Source organism: Dasypus novemcinctus, chromosome 30, assembly GCF_030445035.2.
Source record: "Dasypus novemcinctus isolate mDasNov1 chromosome 30, mDasNov1.1.hap2, whole genome shotgun sequence".
NCBI classification, from domain to species: Eukaryota; Metazoa; Chordata; class Mammalia; order Cingulata; family Dasypodidae; genus Dasypus; species Dasypus novemcinctus.
Window position 1 is genome coordinate 15,988,120 of NC_080702.1, and position 22,452 is coordinate 16,010,571.

The 22,452-nt window shown below is 39.1% G+C and overlaps 1 long non-coding RNA gene across 4 annotated transcripts in view; it reads left to right on the forward strand.

Moving 5' to 3' along the window:
- The window catches only part of LOC111759752 (uncharacterized), a 207,723-nt gene extending 186,107 nt beyond the window's left edge, over window positions 1-21,616 (forward strand). For 2 of the 4 annotated variants that reach the window (XR_011647779.1, XR_011647780.1), the window contains exons 7-8: window positions 16,710-16,947; window positions 17,854-21,616. This is a non-coding gene — a long non-coding RNA (uncharacterized lncRNA). The remainder of the gene's footprint in view (window positions 1-16,709; window positions 16,948-17,853) is intronic. The other 2 variants (XR_009184092.1, XR_009184094.1) reach the window with 2 other exon arrangements.
- Window positions 21,617-22,452: the final 836 nt, after the last annotated feature.

Here is a 22,452-nt window from a genome sequence, read left to right on the forward strand (position 1 = left end):
AGAAGAGAAGGGAAAGGGGTCAGAAGGAGTGTTGCAGGAAATAATGGCTGAAAAATTCCCAAATCTACTGAAAGAGACAGACGTACATATCCAAGAAGCACAGCACACTCCACTGGTCATAAACCCCAATAGGCCCACCCCAAGACATATACTCGTCAAATCATCCAATGCTCAAGACAAAGAGAAAATCCTAAAAGCAGCAAGAGAAAAGAAAACCATCACATACAAGGGAAGCTCCATAAGACTAAGTGCTGATTTCTCATCTGAAACCAGGGAGGCAAGGAGGCAGTGGTATGATATAGTCAAGGTACTAAAGGAAAAAAATTTCCAACCAAGAATACTATATCCAGCTAAACTAACTTTCAAACATGATGGAGAGTTCAAAATATTTGCAGAAAAACAGAAACTGAAAGAGTATACCAACAATAAACCTCCCCTTCAAGAAGTTCTAAAGGGAGTTCTGCAGGAAGAAAGGAAAAAACAGGACAGGCAGAGTTGGAGGAGAGTATAAGAGCAACAAAAAAAGACAAACTAGACGGGGGAAAAATACAAACAAAATATGACAAACACAAATCCAATAAAAATATGGCTAACACAAATAATTCCTTGAAAGCAATAACACTGAATGTCAACTGATTAAACTCACCTATCAAAAGATTCAGACTGGGACATTGGATAAGGAAATATGACCCATCTGTATGCTGTCTACAAGAGACACATCTTAGACCCAGAGATGCATGGAGATTGAAAGTGAATGGCTGGAAAACAATCATACAAGCAAACAATAACCAAAAAAAGGCAGGAGTAGCTATATTAATATCAGACAAAATAGACTTTAAATGAGAAACAATTGTGAGAGACAAAAAAGGACACTACATTTTAGTGAAAGAGAAAATCTGTCAAGAAGATCGAACAATCATAAATATTTATGCTCCTAATAAGGGTGCCTCTAAGTACGTGAGACAAATGCTGGAAAAACTAAGTGAAACAATAGATGCATCTACAATCATAGTGGGGGATTTTAATACACCACTATCTACCTTGGACAGAACATCTCAAAAGAGAATCACTAAAGAAACAAAACATTTGAACAGTATATTAGAGGAGCTGGAACTAATAGACATATATAGATCATTAAACCCAAACACAGCAGGATATACATTCTTCTCAAGCGCACATGGATCATTCTCCAAGATAGACCATATGCTAGGCCACAAAGAAAGGCTGAATGAATTCAGAAAGATTGAAATCATACAAAACAATATCTCTGACCACAGTGGAGAAATCAATGACTACCTTGAAACAAATGATGATAACACAACATACCAAAATTTATGGGATACAGCAAAAGCAGTACTGAGAGGGAAATTTATAGCCATAAATTCATATATCAAAAAAGAATAAAGAGCAAAAATTGAAGAATTAACTGCACATTTGAAGGAATTAGAAAAACAACAACAAAGTGACGCAACAGGAAGAAAAAGGAAGGAAATAACAAAGATAAGAGCAGAACTAAATGAAATAGAAAATAAGAAAGCACTCGAAAAGATAAACAAGACCAAGAGCTGGTTTTTTGAGAAAATCAACAAAATTGACAAACCTTTAGCGAGACTAACAAAGAAAACAAGAGAGAATATGCAAATACACAAAATAAGAAATGAGAAAGGCGATATCACCACTGACCCCACAGAAATAAAGACAATCATAAGAGGATACTTTGTAAAACTATATTCCAACAAAAATGACAATTTAGAAGAAATGGACAAATTCCTAGAACACATAAGCAACCCATATTGATGAAAGAAGAAATTGATGATCTTAACAAACCAATCACAAGCAGAGAGATAGAATCAGTCATTAAAAATCTCCCAACTAAGAAGAGCCCAGGGCCAGACGGCTTCACAGGTGAATTCTACAAAACATTCCGGAAAGAACTAACACCAATCCTGCTGAAACTATTCCAAAAAATCGAAACAGATGGAACATTGCCGAACTCCTTCTATGACGCCAAGATTACCCTAGTACCAAAGCCAAACAAAGACACCACAAAAAAGGAAAATTACAGACCAATTTCTCTAATGAACCTAGATGCAAAAATACTTAACAAAATACTTGCTAATCGTATTCAACAACACATTAAACAAATTATACACCATGACCAAGTGGGATTTATTCCAGGTATGCAAGGATGGTAAGAAAATCAATCAACGTAATACACCATATAAACAGATTGAAGGAAAAAAAACACATGATTATATCTATAGATGCAGAAAACGCATTTGACAAAATACAGCACCCTTTCTTGATAAAAACACTCCAAAAGATTGGAATACAAGGAAATTTTTTGAACATGATAAAGAGTATATACGAAAAACCTACAGCCCACATTGTTTACAATGGAGAAATCCTAAAATCCTTCCCTCTAAACTCAGGAACAAGACAAGGATGCCCATTGTCTCCACTCCTATTTAACATTGTCTTAGAAGTACTTGCTCAAGCACTGAGGCAAGAACCAGATATGAAAGGCATTCAAATTGGAAAGGAAGAAGTCAAAATTTCATTATTTGCAGATGACATGATCCTATATATAGAAAACCATGAGAGATCTACAACAAAGCTTCTAGAACTCATAAATGAGTTTAGTAAAGTCGCAGGTTATAAGATCAATGCGCAAAAATCAGTAGCATTTCTGTACACCAATAATGAGCAAGATCAGGAGGAAATCAAGAAACAAATACCATTCACAATAGAAAATAAAAAAATCAAATACTTAGGAATAAATTTAACTAAAGAGGTAAAAAACTTATACACCGAGAACTATACAAGACTGTTCAATGAAATTAAAGAAGACCTAAATAAATGGAAGAATATTCCTTGTTCATGCATAGGAAGACTGAATATTATCAAGATGTTTATCCTACCAAAACTGATCTACACATTCAATGCAATCCCAATAAAAATCAACACAGCCTTCTTTAAGGAACTAGAAAAACTACCTATGAAATTTATTTGGAAAGGAAAGAGACCCCGAATAGCCAAAGACATACTGAAAAAGAAAAACGAAATTGGAGGAATCACACTACCTGACTTCAAAACATACTACAAAGCTACAATAGTGAAAACAGCATGGTATTGGCATACGGACACACAGACCAATGGAATCGAATTGAAAGCTCTGATATAGAACCTCACATATATAGCCATATAATATTCGATAAAGCCACCAAACCCTCTCAACTGGGAGAGAATGGCCTATTCAACAAATGGTGCCTGGAGAACTGGATATCCATATGTAGAAGAATGAAAGAGGATTACCATCTCACACCTTATACAAAGATCAACTCAAGATGGATCAAAGACCTAAATATAAGAGCCAAGACCATAAAAACCTTGGAAAGCAGTGTAGGGAAACATCTACAGGACCTTGTAATAGGAAATGACTTCATGAATATCACACCAAAAGCACGAGCAGCAAAAGAACTAATAGATAAATGGGACTTACTCAAAATTAAAGCCTTCTGCACCTGAAAGGAGTTTGTCAAGAAAGTAAAAAGGGAGCCCACACAGTGGGAGAAAATATTTGGCAACCATATATCTGATAAGAAACTTATAACTTGCATAATATATAAAGAACTCCTATATCTTGAAAATAAAAAGATAAACAACCCATTTAAAAAATGGGAAAAAGATTTAAACAGACACGTCTCCAAAGAAGAAATACAAATGGCTAAAAACCACATGAAAAAATGCTCCAAATCTCTAGCTATCAGGGAAATGCAAATCAAAACTACAATGAGATACCATCTTACTCCCATAAGATTGGCAGCTATAAAAAAAAACAGAAGAATACAAATGCTGGAGAGGATGTGAAGAAAGGGGAACACTCATCCACTGCTGGTGGGAATGCAGAAGGATCCAACCATTCTGGAGGACAGTTTGGCGGTTTCTCAAAAAGCTAACCATAGATTTGCCATATGATCCAGCAATACCACTGCTGGGTATATACCCAGCAGAACTGAAAACAAGGACACAAACCGATATATGTACACCAATGTTCATAGCAGCATTGTTCACTATCACCAAAAGTTGGAATCAACCCAAATGCCCATCAACAGATGAGTGGATCAATAAAATGTGGTATATACACACAATGGAATACTACGCGGCTGTAAGAATACACCAGAAACACACATGATAACATGGATGAATCTTGAGAACCTTATGTTCAGTGAAGCAACCCAGGCATTGAAGGACAAATACTACATGACCTCAATGATATGAAATAAACAAGCTGCCTCAGAGAGCTAGAGACTGAACGATAGGCTTACAGGAAATCCGGGGTTGGAGGAAGGATGTGAGTCGACATCTACAGGGGTGGAATTTATGATGAGCTGGCGGTAAGTATGGACACAAAGAAGAGATAAAATGGAGGCAATGGGGGGGCTTTGCGAGTTTGAGGGGGGCTGGGGATCGGCGGATGGGTAATATTGCCCAAAAAGTGGGGGGAGGGAGGGGTAGCATACGAACACAGGAGAGTGTTAGGTGTTGGTTGAGAGTAAAATGCTGAGAAAATCGTATCAAAATATAATTAAGAGGGTTACCTGTTTAGGATGCTTGGAAGGGATTGTCCGATGCAGGACGGGCTCCTGGGGAATGTCTGAATGCTCATTTTGCCAGAGTGGGTGATACCATTGGGTAGAGACCCAAGTAGTGAGAGTGGGGGTGGACCCACATCCTGGGGCGGACTAATGCCATCAAATAGAGGGAACTGTATCTCTCGAGAGAAAGGGTGACTCCAAGGGCATTGGGGCAGCTGAGCAATTTAGGACCTGAACACTGTTGCAAGTATCTCTGGACGTGGCTCCTCAGGAAACGGAGGTTGGCTGTCACTGTGGGCACCAAGGTGGATGGGAAAACGGATGTTAAATGTGTGTAACCAAGGTAAATGTGGGGTAAGAGAGGAGTTTCGTGAGAGTACACAAGGATGGATATAAAATATGTAATATTACATCATAAAAATATAGGGGACGACAGAATGATAATGTAAACCATAATGTAAAACATAGGATAACTAAAAATGTTAGAAAACTGCATGTCCTAAAGTATGCACCACAATGTAAGCAGAGATGTCACCTGGTTTGAAAGCTATTGTCTCAGACTCTGTACATCACTTTAAGTAAATATGTTGTGAATAGGCTGTTTGAGTATCGCTGTGGAAGGGAAAAGGTTTTGTGGTGGATGTGTGGGAGTGCTGTATATTGCATACATGAATTGCTGTGGTCTAGGGCTCTTGTGAAGAGAAGTTCAATAATTAAGGGGAAAAAAAAAAAGGAAAAAGATAGGATGTAGAATTTTTCCAAGTCAACACGTATTCTATATCTAACCTTTAAATCCATTGCTATATCCCATTTTGCTAGTAAGAGATCCTGACATGATATTGGGGCTTCAATATTCAGGAAGTTCTGGATCCTAGAGTGGTCCAACAATGGCAGCGGAGGAATACTGGTATAGGTTACTATTGACAGGGGATATATGGCTGACAGGGAGCTATACAGGGCATATGTCCAGGGTGCATGGTAATGTTTGGATATACTCATAGTGGCAACAATTAAAAACTAAAGCTGGGGGGGGTACTGCGTCCCTGGCTGGGGGTGCTGTGCCGTGGTCCCTAGGGGAGCAGCAGCAGTCCCCCAGGTGCAGCGGCAAGGACCGAGAAGGAATGAGGGTCCAACAGTGAGCCCCTGATACTGACTATGCTTGTGAGCCTATATGCCTGAAATAAGAACAAGGCCTAGAGTAGCACTGTGCCTGGGAATTTCCTCCTGACAGCCTTCATGTTACTCAAATGTGGCCAGTCTCGAGGCCTAACTCAGCATCTAAATGCAATGCCTTCCCCCCAGCGTGGGACATGACACCCGGGGATGAGCCTCCCTGGCACCGAGGGATCACTATCAACTAACAATTGATAATGCAACTGGAAAATGACCTTGAATTGAAGGTTCGATGCGGATCAGTAGAATATCCCTGTCTACATAGAATAATATGACTTTAAAATGCTGTTTGATCTAATGTAAGGGGGAAATAGAAAGGAGAAATGAGTTTATATGGCTATGAGTCTCTAAAAAAAAAAAAAGAGTCTGGAGGCTGTCAGAAGGATTGCCCTTATGCACAACTGAGCAGAGTCTAAGAGACAGATAAAGTAGATACAATCCCCAGGTATTGGTTCCTTTGAGGGCTAAAGGGACCCACGGGTTCTATGGTCATGGCAGATAGGGTTCACTGCCATGTCAGATGGCCCTTCTTTGGAGCTGGTGTTTCTGCGTGATGAAGCTGGACCCAGAGGGGATCTCTTTTCATAAGACTATCATGCTACTTTACTGGAATTGTAGTTGGTATTGGGGTTTCAGATATATTTAGGGGATTGAATCTTTTTACTGACAATATGATAACCAGGCCCTGAGCCTCAACAGACTCCAGCTCCTACAATCTGATTTATTGGACTCACCTCACTCAGCTAAGATGGAGTTGAAGAAGGACAACCACCACACCATGGAGCCTAGAGTGCATACAACTGAAAGCAGGAGAATTGCATCCAGTAACCATGAGGAATCTGAGCCTCCTCTTGACATAGAGGTGCAACGGACACAACCAATCCAAGGACCTCAGAGAAAAGGTGGCATTGGAGTGGGAAAAGTGGACATGGTGGCTGATGGGTATGGGGAATAGCAGGAGGAGATGAGATGTGGAGGCGCCTTTGGGACTTGGAGTTGCCCTGGATGGTGCTTCAGGTGCAATCACCGGACATTGTTAATCCTCCCAGGGCTCGCTGGATGGAATAGGGTGAGTGTGGGCCATGATGTGGACCAATGACCATGAGGTGCAGAGATGCCCAGAGATGTACTTACCAAATGCAATGGATGTGTCATGATGATGGGAGTGAGTGTTGCTGGGGGGGAGAGGGGTACGGTGGGGGTGGTGGGGTCAAATGGGACCTCATATTTTTTTAATGTAATATTTTTACAAAATCAATTTAAAAAAAATAAAGTATAGCTCAATAAAAGTACATTAAACCAACTTGGGGAATTTGTTGAGTCTATCATTAGAGTCATTCGTTATGGTAATAAATAAAGACTTGAGTCTATTATAATTTGTATCTTACGAGGTCATTAGTATATATGGATCATATTCATTGAATACCTTATTCTGTGCCAAATATATTTTTGCTTTTATATGCTGTTTGGGTTGGAGTGTTGGGGACAAGGTGTTGAGGCAATGGGGTTAGGAGAATAAAATAGCAAATCTGACACTTATATTTTCCCCTGTATTGCTACATTGCATATATACATAAATAGCTTGGGTAGCCATTTTAATTCTTAGAAACAACTATTTAACTTCTATCAATACTCATGTAGCCATGGACACAGAAATACACACACACAGTGAAGTCTTGCCTTCCTCTTCAATATCATCTCCTATCCCCCCCCCCCCCCAATCTTCTATCAATAATGAGTAACTGAAAGATTCCCTAAAGGGCTATGCATTCCATGCCACCCTTTCTTTTTACTCACCTGAGATCTTCCTGGATTGTTCTTGCTCCACTTATCTGAATGGTGAACTCCTCCTTATTTCTTTACATTTTAAGAACTAAATTAAGCTTTATATTCTCACTGAAGCTTCCTGCTCCCTCAAGGCAGTCACCAATCAACTTTGTTCTGAATTACTATGTTTCCTCCATTCTGTCACTTCTGATGCCTTCATGTGATTGATTACAGTTATGTTTATTTTACATATAAATAAATATCAAATTACTAAACAAAACTTGTTTTAGAAATTTTCTATCCCCTTATCTCCCTGTATAGTGCATAACATATAGTGCATTCTCAGCATATTTTCACTGAGTGAACTAATGGAAAAAATACACTTTCTTAAAAAATAGCAATATGGCTGCGAATTGTATTACACATTAATTTTTTTTTCTTTTTTCTTTTTTGGTTTCTTCTTAATTGACTTGTAAATATAGGTACTCCTATTCCTTCACATGTAAAAGGGTAAAGGTTATAATTTCTTCAAAATGTATTCTTTAATTTTAAAAACTACTCATTGCATAAAACAAAAAACTAAACAGAAAAGTAAAATGATCACTTTTAAATGGGTTTAGGCTACTGGTCCATTTCTATTTCTGGAACACAAAATTTGCTTTACTTTAGGATAATAGGGGTAAAGCATTTTGATCAGAAGTGTTCCCATTATCATCAGGCTTTTGGAAAGTGTAAGCAATCAATTGGCCTCTTCATTCATTAGCATTTAAAGAGCAGACTCTGGATGAAGCTAGAGATATGATTATTGACAGTCCCATGAGAAACACAGAATTTATTAATCATAGTCATATGATTACATTATGCTCATGAACAGAAAGGATTGCAGCATCTATTTTTGATGTGTGGGCAAGGCTCATGAGTATACAAAGGTTGACAGTCTTTGACTGGTGGTCATTACTAATTTAATAAGCAGTCTTCAAAGTTCTTGCAGATACAAAGGAATCTGAAGTTACGTGTGTAATGTACAACATGAGCAAAATACTTAATTCCATTCACTATGACACCTAGTGGACAGTTATTTAAATTTTATGGTGCAAATTAAAATTTAAGTTTAAAATACAAGATCAAAAGAATTTTTCCTTTTCCCTCAGTGCTATTAATAACCAGCTTTTTGAATAGAGATGTTCAATGTCCAATGTCATGTCCTTTCTCTCTGGAGAGCCAGATTAGGGCTAATCAAAAGTGACTAGAGAAACATATCTCTCTGTATTTTTCTTCAAGTGGGAAGTTTTTTATAACCTCTTTGTATATAATGTAACTGTAGCCACAGAGTAGAAAATACAAATCAAATATGACTGTGGCAAATTTTGGAGAAGCAAGTGTGGTGTGAGACAAGGCAAAATTTACATTGATGATACTCTTAGCACTCTGAAAAAGCATACCCCTTAAGGACAACAAACACCTGAAACCTGAGCAAATACAGAAACACAATTTCACCTCTCCCCTTGACTACTTGTGATTTTAAAAAGGCATCAATTACCATATGACCCAGCAATCCCACATCTTGGTATATACTGAAAAGAATTGAAAGCAGAGCCTGGAACACATCTTTGTAGACCAATGTTCATAGCAGTTTATTCACAATAGCTGCAAGGTGGAAGCAATCCAAGTATCCATCAATAAATGAATGGGTAAACAAAATGAAATATTAGTTAACCATAAAAGAAATGAAGTTTTGATATGTGCTACAACACGGATGAATCTTGAAGACATCGGGCTGAGTGAAATAAGCCAGAAACCAAATGACAAATATTATAATGATCTCACTTATATGAAATATCTGGAATTAACAAATTTCTGAGAGAAAGATAGGAGATTACAAGTTACCAGAGTCCAGGCATGGGGAGGTGAGGGGTACCTTATTGCCTAATGAGGGCAGTATTTGTTTGACGTGATGAAAAAGAGTAATAGATATTGGCAATGGCAGCACAAGAGTGGTAATGTAATTAACAACACTGAATTGAAAGTGTTAAATGGGAAATGTTCTGGATGTCATTTTAGGTGAGAAAAGAACTGGTACAAAGGAAAGCATTCTAGATCGTAGAGAGTTGAGAAATGATGGCCCAGAAGGAATTGTTGAAAGAATTTAAGACATTTAACCTTAAGAGAAAGCTAGAAGGGTAAGAATCTTGGATTGCAAACTCAAAGGCATAAAGACTGAAGTAGGCCAGATGGGCAGTCCTTAAAAATAGAGGTAAATTGTTGCCATGTGGACCCAGTATTTCTGGATCTTCAGATTTTATAAGAGGAGGCAGAAAGCAAGGTTTTCATGTGAACTTCTTAATTAAAAAAAAATAAACCTCTGTCATCTACTTTTTTAAAGATTCATTTTATTTCTCCCCACTCCCTTGTTGTTTCTCCCTTGCTGTGTCTGTTTGTCTTCCTTGTTTCTTTAGGAAGCACTGGGAACTGAACCCAGGACCTCTGATGTAGGAGAGAGGTGACTAATCACTTGAACCACCTCCACTCCCTGCTTTGTTGTGTCTCTCATGCTGTTTTTCCTCCCCACATCTCTTGTTACATCATCTCATTGTGCCAGCTTGCCACACTTGCCTGTCACATGAGCTAGTTGTCTTCTTTAGGAGACACAAGGAACTTCTGCTCTTTGCTTTTATTGTGCCTCTCAGAATGCTTTTATTCCTTCTTGTGTCTCTTTTTATGTCAGCTTGCTGCACATGCCTGTTGTGACGGCTTGCTATCTTCTTTAGGAGGCACGGGGATCCAAACCAGTGACCTCCCATGTGGCAGGTGGGAGCCCAGTCGCCTGAGCCACATCTGTTTCCCTCCCTTCTCCTTATTATTAATTGTCAATGTTTTCTCTTTTTAAAAAAAATCACTTGGTGGTCCAAGGTATATCTACAGATCTTGTATGGATATTGTGTGTCTATTGGTTTATGCTGGTAATCAGAAAACTATGTCTTACATGTCAAATCAAGCCTGCCACCTATTTTTGTATGGCCTGATAGCTAAAAATAATTTTTATATTTTATTACTGGTTGACAAAAGCAAAAGAATATTAATATTCCATGGCACATACAAATTATATGAAATTTAAATTTCAGTGTAGAATGTGTCCATGCTTATTCATTTGCATATTGTCTATGGCTGCTTTGATCATACAAAAGCAAATTAAGTAGTTGCAACTTAGACTGTATGCGACTTTCTCATCAGGCTCAGCACATTACAACTTGCAGTGTCAGTTATAATTTGACATCATTTCAAAACACATATTATCATACTACAATGTTTTATTTTATTTTTTAAATTATCAATGCATATCCACCATTTCAAAACAATTAAAGAAGAGAAAAGTAGGCTTTGTATGTGTGGTAGACTGAATACCCCAAAGGTGTCCATATCCTAATCCCTGAAACCTGGGAAATTATTACCAAATTTTTTGGCAAAAGGGACTTTGCAGTTATGCCTAAATTAAGGATCTTGAGATGTGGAGAAAATCCTGGGTTATCCTAGTGGCTTCAGTGTAATCACAAAGCTCCTTCTAGGAAGGATGCTGGAAAGTCAGATGTAGAGAGAGAGGGCAATGTAATGAGAGAAGTAGAGATTGCAAAGATGCAGGGAACTGCCAAGGAATGCCAGCAGCCTCTAGAAGCTGGAAGAGGCAAGGAATAGATTAATCCCTGGAGACTCCAGAAGGAACTGCCCTGTTGACATCTTGATTTTAGCCCCATAAGTCTCCTTTCAGACTTTGAACCTCCAGCAGTATAAGAGAATAAATTTGTGTTGTTTTAAGCCACTAAACTCATGGTAATTTGTTACATTAGCAATAGAAAGCTAATATGGAATGTCACACATTTAATGAACAATGGGATGTGAATTATTTTAGTATTAAATCCACATGATTGTGTTTATGATGCAGTGACAGTATGGATGTGATAAAAGAATATGTCATATATGGACATTGCCAGAATGAACACTCATCAAAATATACCAACACACAGGAAAATACTGATCAGGAAAATTTGAAAGTTTTTTTTCTTTAATCTCATTTCAACAGAAATTCTTCACAAAAATAAAAAATGGACACACAACCAAAGTAAACTTTCAGATGGCTCGTTTGTTAAATAAGCAAGAAAAGCCAGTGATTTACGATAAACTAATTGGATCATGTTTGGTTGAATACTTATGTGAAGAGTTGAGGACATTTGTAACAACAATTGCAAATTAAAGACCAACAACTTTGAGAGCATTTCCTTGAGTGAGTTGACAGATGCAACCTATACTGCTCAGTTGTTTGTTTAAGGGTCAATAAAGGGTTTGAAGTATGTCAAGAATTAGCCCTATAAATACTCTCTGTGGAACATTTACAGGCAAGAATATTTTCAAAGAATTTAAGAAAACACTAATTCAGGACTACCTGAAGTGGAATCTGCTAAGACCTGTAGTAAGTAAAAGTAGTAAAAATACAGGTCGAGGAGAAATCGATTTGGTCAGACAAATTTACAATGCTTGTGAAAATGTAAAATGTATAAAGCCTATGGTTATTCATTATATTATTTATTGGCAGGTAGCTTACATAAAACATTTGAATCTGTAATGTGTTCTTGAACTGGTAGTGTCAGTGGTGAACTTCATTTACTCTTGTGAAATCATGATTTTTTTCTGAATTTGTATAAGCAGTAGAAACTGAATGTCCTGATTAGCCCTACCACACAGAAGTCTTATGGCTTCCCAATGATAAGATTTATTTAGATTGAGTTCAGTACTGAGATTGAAATTTTTCTGAATGAGAATCATGTTCAGCCATTATTATGAAACACTGCATGTTTTTTAAATTAGCTTTTGCTATAGGTTTGATAATATTTCTTTGTGAATTAAACCTAAATTTACAAGACAAAACAGTGCTTTTGTGTGAAATTATCCTCTGGTAAAGTCATTTTGAAAACAACTAACACTGCTTGAATCATAAGTAATGTTAAACTGCTTTCTATACTTCCTAGACTCTTAAAAGTTAAAATAAGAAGTGAGAAATCCAATCTCACAAAAATTTGTCTATATTTTCCAAGCTCATGCTACAGTCCTGAAGCATATTTCAGATCTCAATACAAGTGCTTCCACCTAATCTTCAACTGGAGGTGACTAATCTGCATGGCAAAGACATGCTAAAAAGCAAATATCAATAAAAGAATCTAATAGACTTCCAAATGACATAGATACTGAGTTAAAACCAAATGCTTATGACCTGGTATCAGTACTTAGCAGTGCCTGTCTGTCTGAAAAGACATTTTCAAAGATAAAGTACATAAAATCACATTACAAATCAGCATTAACAGATTAACAGTTGCAATTGATGTGGATAATAAGGATTTCTAACTTTTAATCCAATTAAGTGAAATCTAATCTGCCAAAGAGAAAATAATCCCTTTCTCCTTAGTAGACTTGTATTACAAATAAATATTATTATAATTTCATTTTTTTCAGTAAAAATTTTTGGGATTTGTTTTTCTTTTTGTTATACAGCTTTCCTACATTTTGCCTCTTAGTTCACAAATATTGCGCAAAATAGTTATTATCTGGCTCTTTACAGAAAATCTATTGACACTTGCTCTAGTTGGTTTTTTCCAACATCTGACTTGAACTGCCTATGTCTATCTTGATTCGTGTGGATGGAAAGTATGTGCAGGAGTGAGGGGAACTCCCAAAGTACAAATTGAGGATGTTTCTGGAAACAGAAAATCTTCTGGTAGGCAAATAAAAATGAACACTCACCCACTATACCTGAAGTTCATCTACCTTTACCTGAGGTAAACCAGCCTCAGAGTAATTATTTCCCTTCCAGAGGAGCCCTTCTATAGAATCACTGATCAGCCCTCTACACTCATAACTGGCCAACCCCAAGCAGTAGAGAGCCAATAGGCATTTGAAACTTTAAATCAGAGAAAGATAAGGTAAAGTACACCACCAGTCTAAGTACACACCCAGGTCTTTGAAGTATTCCTGAAGCCTCACCACTGGTACCTCCTCAGGTGTTAGGACTGTCTTGCACCACTTCTCTAGTTGCCAATTTCCTATTGATTATCTCTGGCATCCAGAGCCTCATCTCCACAGGCCCCTGGCAAACTGGAATAGGCAGAGAATTAGCACTACTGGGAATTACCTTCTGCAGACTCTCCCTCCAGTAGCATGACTGATACACATGGGTCACACTGACCCCCAGATCCCCAGTCAATCCCCAGATCCAGAAGAATGACTTGTTAACATGTACTTCAGAGCTAACTCCCCTTCTCTGTCTCACTTTCCTGATCATCTTTTCCTTCCTGGGATCACTTCTGAACTCTTCTCTCAGGGTCTACAACCTAGAAGTCAGGGTTGTAAATATTTCCTGCAAAATACCTATCTTGTACCAAAGCATTAACCATAGGACTGGGAGAGTTTGCATAATCTCTTGGCCCAGAAGTCCCATTTTAGCATGATTTCAATTAAAATTAAAAACAATATGCACTTATATAATTGGAAGATATAAATAGTGTGAAGGGAAAAATATTAAAACTGAAAATCCACACACTCATCTGTTCACAGGTAAGGCTATTAATCATTGTATGATTCTTCTTACAGAAAGAATAAATGGAGAGAAAAAACAACAAAGAAGAAAAAAAAAAGAGGGAAGTATCATTAGTTTTTGAGGAAAGCCAGCTACTAAATGGAACCAGATATCTTTCTTAAAACTTGTACCAAGAAGATAGTTTGATTTTTTTAATATCTTCCAATAAGATAACCTGTAATTTTACAGGTATATTTAAATGACAGTGTGGTACTGGTTACTAATTATGCTCAGTTAACTCAACAGGAAAAATACAATAAAATCTTTGCTAATTGAGAATGGTGATTGGCACTGAAAGTCTTGCCATGTCTTTGAAGAGAATACTTTTATCTCCAGGGTAGCCAACATTTTTACAAATGAGTCTATTAAAACTCATGTATATGAGTTTACCAGCCAATATTTTCAATGCTTATTGAGCCATGCTTTTAAAAGCTATACATTGTACCTTTCATTTTTAAAATTTCCTTTTTTTACATTTCTCTTTGATGTTAGTGATACTACTTTTATGGAAGGAATGAAGTAAAGAACTAATGTTTTCTATAAATAGGTTCAGCAGCTTTTCAAGTGGGCCACAAATTAATGGGCAGTAACAGTTCATACACAAAAAAGCCCACACAGTATTTTTAGAAGAGAGGTGGTCACCCAGGAAAGGAGGAGACACAGCACTGCTCATAGGAGCTTCCATTGGTGTTTAGAGCCTTGAATTATGCACAGCAACTCCAGGTGATTTATTCTCACAACAGAATCTGCTAGACCTGGAAAGTTTAGTTAATAACATGCCACAGTCTTTTTGACTTGATATTTTTATAATCCCTTCAGAAAAATGCACATGCACACACATGCAACTAGGCATTTCCATTAATGTAAATACATAGAAATACTGAGTTTCCTTGTATAAATTCCAGGTCATCCGGTCTATATTATCACTTGTGGGAGAAACAGAGGCCAGTGCCCAGTTACTCCTGGACAAACGTCTCAGATTCCCATTTCCCTTCATTCTGGAAATCCATCTCTTTGGCTACCCACTTGTCTTATCAGATTATGTTGACTGCAGCTTTCTTCCCAGTTATCTGAAAAACCTCCTGTATTGATTTGCATGCCCCAAATTCCCATTGGCAATTTCTAGATTCTACTCTGTTTCCTTTAATTTTGTCTCTATCCTGGTATTATACCAAACTGATTTAACTGTGGTTGCTTTCTACTAAGTTTCTCTCTCAGATGGGCTAGTTTTCTCTCCTAATCCTTATTTTTCATGTATCTTCTTCATGTATTATCTTCCTACTTAAACTGGTCTGGGTGCTCTGGGTGAAGTCTGACAGGAGAAAATCAGAGTTATTTCCATGGTTTGTAATCTTAATAATGAAGCTGTCATTATTACAGCTATGCTATATGCCTGCTGAAATGGGAGATAAATATGTATGCATGTGTGAGTGAATATAGCTCTTTAATATTCATTGTTTTAAGAATTATTGAGAGGCCAATAGTATTTCGGTTAAAACTTAAAAGGTAGAAGTCAAAAATCAGAAACCTTTTCACAAAATAAGTGACATAGGTTAAATACCTTTTTTAAAAGTTAACATTTGCTTTATAATACTTCAGCTTCTCCTCAGCTGGTCTCAAAATCCAGTGGGTTTAGGGCAGGTTGGGGTCAAGACTTTCAAGAGCTTCTGGGAGAAATTCTGGGGAGGATATGGGGTCCTGGAAGACAGGGACCAGCAAGGTGGGTGCTATGGGCTGAGAGGAGAGATCGGAGAGGCTTTCAGGCAGAATGCCCATAAAATGATTTTGGTGCACAAAAATTACTAAGTCTGAACCTATAAATTATTAAATTATTCTTCTTATTAAATTATTTGGCATGAGGTGTCCTAGCATCTCTCTCAAAATTGTCGGGTACCCTTATAGTATCTTTAATAGCATCTACATTGCCAACTCATGAGTGTATGTGTGTACGTGTGTGTGTTTAATAAAAATGGAATAGTTTGGGTAAACTTGAAAGACAGTTGAATTTTATACCTGGGTTCATAGAAAACAAGACCAGAAAGGTGGCAAAGCTCTAGTTGAGGGTATAGAAATACAGAAAGTATAAAGTACTAAGAATTTGGAAAAAATTGAGAAAGCATCAAACATTCTGGGCTATGTGTTTGATGGCATCAAACCTGAAAGCACCAAGGAATAAAGCAGGAGCAGTTCCTATCTGATAATATTGTACTGAGGTATACATATGCTATTCTGTAACTGTGCAGTTGGTTGTGCTGTGGGTCTTTAAGGTGGGGGAGGAGCCCTGGCCCCCTCCACCTGCCCCTCCCCCACCCTCTCTGATTGTTCTGGGGCTCTGTGATGTGGGCCTGTATCTCCAGGCAGCTCAGGCTCAGCTCTCAGTACTCAGTGCTGCCTGAGGCAGGTGTGCGCTGGGGAAGATGGAGACAGATCTCTACTTCCTGAGAAGCCATGGTGCCCCATGGATGAGCACAAGTACTTCCGCATGTGTGGTTGTATACAATGTGTTCTTACTGTGTGGGTTAATGCTCTTCCTACTTCTGTTCTTACTTCAGATGAATCCATTTGAGGAAGATGGAGACAGAGATGAGGTAAGGGAATCCCAGATCCAACCCCCATCATAGATGGACTCTTTCTTTCTCTGCTCCTTCCACTTCACTAAATCATTTATGTTTCCACAGAGATGGACCCTCTAAGGAAAGATGAAAACCTTTCTTTAGGGAAACAGGATGAGGCAGCAGAGAGGCTTCTATCCACACTCTTGTCTCCTTTGGGGCGGCAGAGGACACCAGGGTAAATTTCAAGTGCTGTGACTCAGGGTCCCTGGGCTGGGTTATTAGGAGAATATAGGAAATGTTTGGGGGAGAAATGTCTCTTAATGTCAGCATCAAACAGCTGCTATGATAATTATTCATCATTCTCCTTCCCAAGTCTGTTGTCTCTGGGTGAAGCTGACCTGGAGAGTGAGACTGAGCCTCGGAAGGCCTCTGGTCAGATGCTAAGCACAAGCTCTGGCCTTGGATCAGAATCCCACAAGGGCCCCAGGCACCCAAAGATTGAAGATTACACTGTCCTTAGCACAGAGCACTGACTGCAGTATCAATAGAGGATCATGTGCATAAAGTACTTCTTTGAGATTTTCAAAGAAGGAAAAGTGGAAAACATTTTGATCCCCCTTAAAAGAATAAAAAGAAAAGAACACAGTTCTTTGCATTCTAGGTAGAAAGTCATATCGTTTATGAAAAATGAAGGTCTGCAATTTATCTAAGGAAGGACAGTAAGAACTGGGTCCCAGCCCCTCATTCTTTCTGGGTCAGTTCAGAGTCAAGAGAGGGATGTCCTTACCTGCACCCACAATCTCAGGATATCACTCTCTCCTCCAAGTCAGCCATCCCATGAATACCACGAATCACTCGCCTGCCATGCTCCACCACTCGCTCTTCCACTCCAATACCACATATGCATCTTATGCTGACTCAATCTGACTTGCCTCCTTTTCTATCAAACACTGGCCCAGAGAGCTCATCTCCACAGTGTCCCTTTGGGTTAGAGTCTTCTGTTCTAACAATATCAGGCCTGGAGGACTCAGGCTTGCTCATTTTAGCCTTCTCCTCGAGTCAGTTAGCTGACAAAAGCTTGTCTTTTCCACCTTCCCACAATGTGCTCCATAAAGTATGTCTTTCTCTTCATCTTTCACAGGCCTTACCCCGGGCATACCATCAATGCTGTCATAGGGCATCAAGTGGCTTCTTTGGCCTTCAGCATTTTCTTCAGGAGCCCCTTGATAGAACAAGAAGAGTGGATGTCCAGATGGTGTTGGAGAAAGGAAGGAGGAAGAAGTATTTCCAAGATGATGCAGATGGAAATGTGGACTCAATTCTGAAAAAACTGTAGATTTACCTGGTATTGATGGAGACATCCCAGGGACCCCTCCCTTCCTGAGCACTGGCGATCAACCAGAGCAGTTTTATGAGGAAACCAGCAAGGCTGGGGAGACCATTGTCTCCAGACCCAAATCAGGAGATTCCCCATGGGCCAGTGATTTTGCAGATGCCCAATTTATTAATGAATTGTTCAATATAAGGAATATATCACCTGGTGAATGCCCCACAATACTGAACCTAATGGGGGAGCAGGATGTAGGGAAATCACCTCTGAAAGTTTATCCTGATAGTGAGCCAAAGCTCCAACTGGAGGGAGAGCAACAGAGCCAGTCTCCTCCTGGCTGTGCTGCTGAAGGGTTCCCTAATTCACCTAGTTTGTCTTCTGAGGACTATGAGCCCTGGTTCCCAAATGTGTGTAGAGGAAACATGGCCAATTCCCAGGGCCCCTATATCCACCTGGAGGACAGAGGGAGCAACCTGGGCCTGCAGGAGCAAAGGGAGTATAAGGTTAAGACCTCTTGGATGGTTGAAGATACCAGCTTAAACCTAAATATAGGAAAAGAGGAGCCTGAGGTTTTCACATTGGGAGAATACCCAGAAAGAGAGTCAGGGTCAGGACCCTCCCTTGATATAGAGATGATGGACGACCTTTCTCAGGATGGGGGATCAACAGAGTGTCTGATGCCCCAGTTCTTGCCCCAAAAGGGACAGGGACCTCAAGAAAGCAAACATCGGAAGAGGGTTAGCTGTATGCTACAGTGGATTTGTCTAGGGAGAAAAAGAAATAGGCACCAAGCTGCATTGAAAGCAACTAGGTCAGTGTTAGTCTCCCAGCAACTGCATCCAAGCCGTAGTTCTACCATTCTACCCATGGAGTTGATGACTCCCATCAGGGCCCACCAGCATGTACCAAGAGTGCAAGGTCCCCGAGACCACCGTCACCACTTCCCCCTGCTATGCTTCATGTCCTGTGTCTCCCCCACCGAATCATACATCTTCTTCCCTGCCCCCAGCCAGATAACACATTTTCTTTCTAACTTAAAAAAAATTCTCTAAAAATATATTTCTCTGTTCAAATAAGAGTGTCATGTCTGTCTCTGCCACATTTGGGTTGAGGTTTAGGGTATTCCAATAGATTGAGCTTAAATAAAGTGGTAGTTTTAACACCTATTAGGTGCCCGTTTTGGCCTCTAAAAGAAGCCCATGTTCACAGAGGGCATTTAATACTTACGTTGCACATCCACTGCCACCAGGCAGCTCATTTTCATGTACTCAGATATCTTACATTTAAAATGTTTTCCTTACCTTTTCATTTTAAAAATTTCAAAAAGCATCCATTAAAATTTCTAAGAATCTATACAGTTCATAGATTCCAATTCCAGTCCTGCCTCAGGAAGTTCCTCCCTATCCTCCCTTTCTTGAGAGGGATGGGATGGATGGGGATACAAAGGTTTACCAGAAACAGAAATTGCCATCCAGGAAGGATGGGAGACCTGCAGCATCACATATCTCCAATGTGAGAAGGGGAAGTCTGGGGCTACCTCAGTGCTAAGTTCAGAAGGGTGGAAGTAATCTATGTTTATCAATTTATTGTGAGAAGAGAAGACACCTTCACCCAAGCCTCCTTTCTTTCCTGATGAAGATGGGGGAGATGGGCCCTGCTTTCCACTTTTTTTGTTTAGCTTTAATGAAATGGAGAACATTCCACCACTTGTAATTCTTCTACCCCTGAACACACTCTAGAGCTATTGTATCTATGTGTGTACACAGGGAACAGCCAGGGAGTCTACTGTGGGACTTGTTTTCCTCTCAGCCCCAATGAAAAGTTCAATGATCATGTAACCCCTCTCAAACCCAGAGTCTGGGCAGGCAAGTCCATGAATGGTGATGACTGCACACACAGGTGTGGTGACCTTGGCTATTGACTGCTGGACATGGTAGCCCTAGGTGGTGGGTTTGTGGGGACACACAGAGAAATTTCCTTTCTCTGTTCTTTTTTCCTCTAAATTAAAGGGTATGTGATAGAAGGGAGTGGTTCAGAGGAATGAGCCTTTCAAATTGGGTTGAGAAGAGGAGAGGCTATTTATAAGCTTGGGCAAGACATCTCTTCACATATTCAAGTGGTTCACAGGTTTGTTTACAGCCATACGATGAGAACTGGATTCAAAAGTGGAAATATGAAAACTGACCTCAGGCCTGGGTCAGGTGTCCCCACTGTCCCCTCAGCACAAGCCAACCCAGCTATAGAGGAGTTCAGGGATGGGAACACTTTCTGGAAAATTGTGGATTTTATCATTTCACAAAATATATACTGATTTTGTGTGGGGTGGGGTGTATGATGAGCTCTGGGATGGATGGGGTAAAGTTGAAAAACCGACTATTTGCTTAGGGCAGTGAGTTTCAATTTAAATTAAAAAAGTATTATTTTGGGGATGTGTAGGTGCAGATGTGATATATCAAATCACTGTATAGTGTGGACTTAGAAGGGGTCTGCGGTTTTCCCCTGACTGGCAAAGTGGTCCATGGAACCCCTGTCTTACGGGATGTTTGAACTGGGCAATGATATCACCCATTGGGTGTACTTTATCTGAAGGGGAATTCCATCCCTATCAAGTCTTCGCCAGGATATGGCTTGATGACTTTATTGCAGGTAAAGGAATTACTCAGACATTCATACTGGAAATGTTCACATTGCCCAAGGGAAAATGTGGCAGAGTGAGGAAAAATGTGGGTGTGGTGGAAATCGAGGAAAGAGAATGAAGAATCCAAAAGAGCATTGAGATGTTAGAAGGAGTAGGCAGGTCCCTAATCTCCTAATCAAGACTCTCCCCTTGTGATCTTGATGAGTACTGGGGAGTCATGACATATTTTCCCCAGGGGCACCCTCAGCACATGTCCACATGTGGGTCCTGTAGCTTTTCCTCTGGGTACAGTGGTTCTGGGACTTACCTTGGCACCAAAGTAGCCAGGTCTCTTTCATCTCCATGTCACCTGTGCTAAAGACATTAAAAGGCCAACTGGAGTTGCTGCTGGCAAAGAAGTTATGAAAGGGGCGGGGACCACTAAAGAGGCAAATGTTTTGTGGGGAGGTCCCCATGAATGGTTTATGAAAGAAGCCACCAGAGCTCCCTAATGTATCAGTGCTAAATTTTATGCTGATAGGTTGGCAAATTAGAGGCTAATGGGGTACATCCTGGCTTCACTCCAATGCCTCCACATGTCCCAGCTCCTGAACCATAAGCCTAGAAAAGATGTTTTTTCTAATAATTGAGTTATATCTTAATTTTTGTTTCTAAAGCCCCCATGGGATCTAATCTAAGAAATCTAGGGGCTTGCCTCCTGAGTTTGTGACCCTGCCTTGGCTTTCCTGTCTTTTACTCCAGACCCTCCTCTACTCGGGCCCTGTGTTATTTCCATTCCTAATTCCTTTACAAACTCTGGAGCTCTGTTACTAATAACAAAAATTATGATCGGCTCATTACTGTTTTCTGAGTCCTAATATATTGGGTTAGCAGGTAGTGGAAGTGGATTCCAGAGTCTGGGTCCTCAAATGCAACCTCTGGCTATGATGTTTCAACATCCATGTTTTCTCTTTTCTAGATAAAAAAGGAAAGAACAATAGCACATAATAAGCACCTGCTCTATTGTAACTCCATGAAGTTTGATAAAACTTTTCTTAACCACTGGATCACATTAATCCAAATTATTGGTTATTTAAAAATGTGAGGAATGGTATAATGTTCAATAATTCAAAAATCATCTAAAACATAGATTAATATTAATCTAGCTAAAACGTTGCTTTCATACACATATGATGATAGTTTTCTCTAAAAGCAGTGATAAACTGTTACTTTAGTCACTTTTCCAGATTAACAGTATGGAGAATAATTTCCCCTTCTAAAATAACTTGGCCGTACAAGTGTCACCCTCAAGAATCCTATGCAATCAACTTTCTAGATCCCACTTCAAGGCTGTGACATTTATGCCTGTGCTTTTAAATTGCCATAAACAGATTGTACTTAATTATTAGCAATTAATATTCCACTATCAGTACACATAAAAGCAGAAATCTTCTGTGTAAGTGATTCTTACAGAATCAGTTCTTATACTAAGTAGTAAGCATTTTGAAGTTTGATGTAATCCATAAAAGAGTAATTTTAAAAATAAAAGTAGAGTCATAGGTATAAAAAATTGGATTTTTTCATTGGAAATGAATGGGGAAATTTTATGTAACCCAAATGACAATATGTACATTTCTATATCTATCTCTTTATTCATTGGTTATTCAGACTATTATTGCTGTGGCTTAAAAATGGGAGCGAATAGGCATAGGGAATTGGAATAAGCTTTACTGGGTTATAACTTGCAATGTAGGTCCTAGGCAAAATTCCAGAATCCAGAGATAAGTACAACA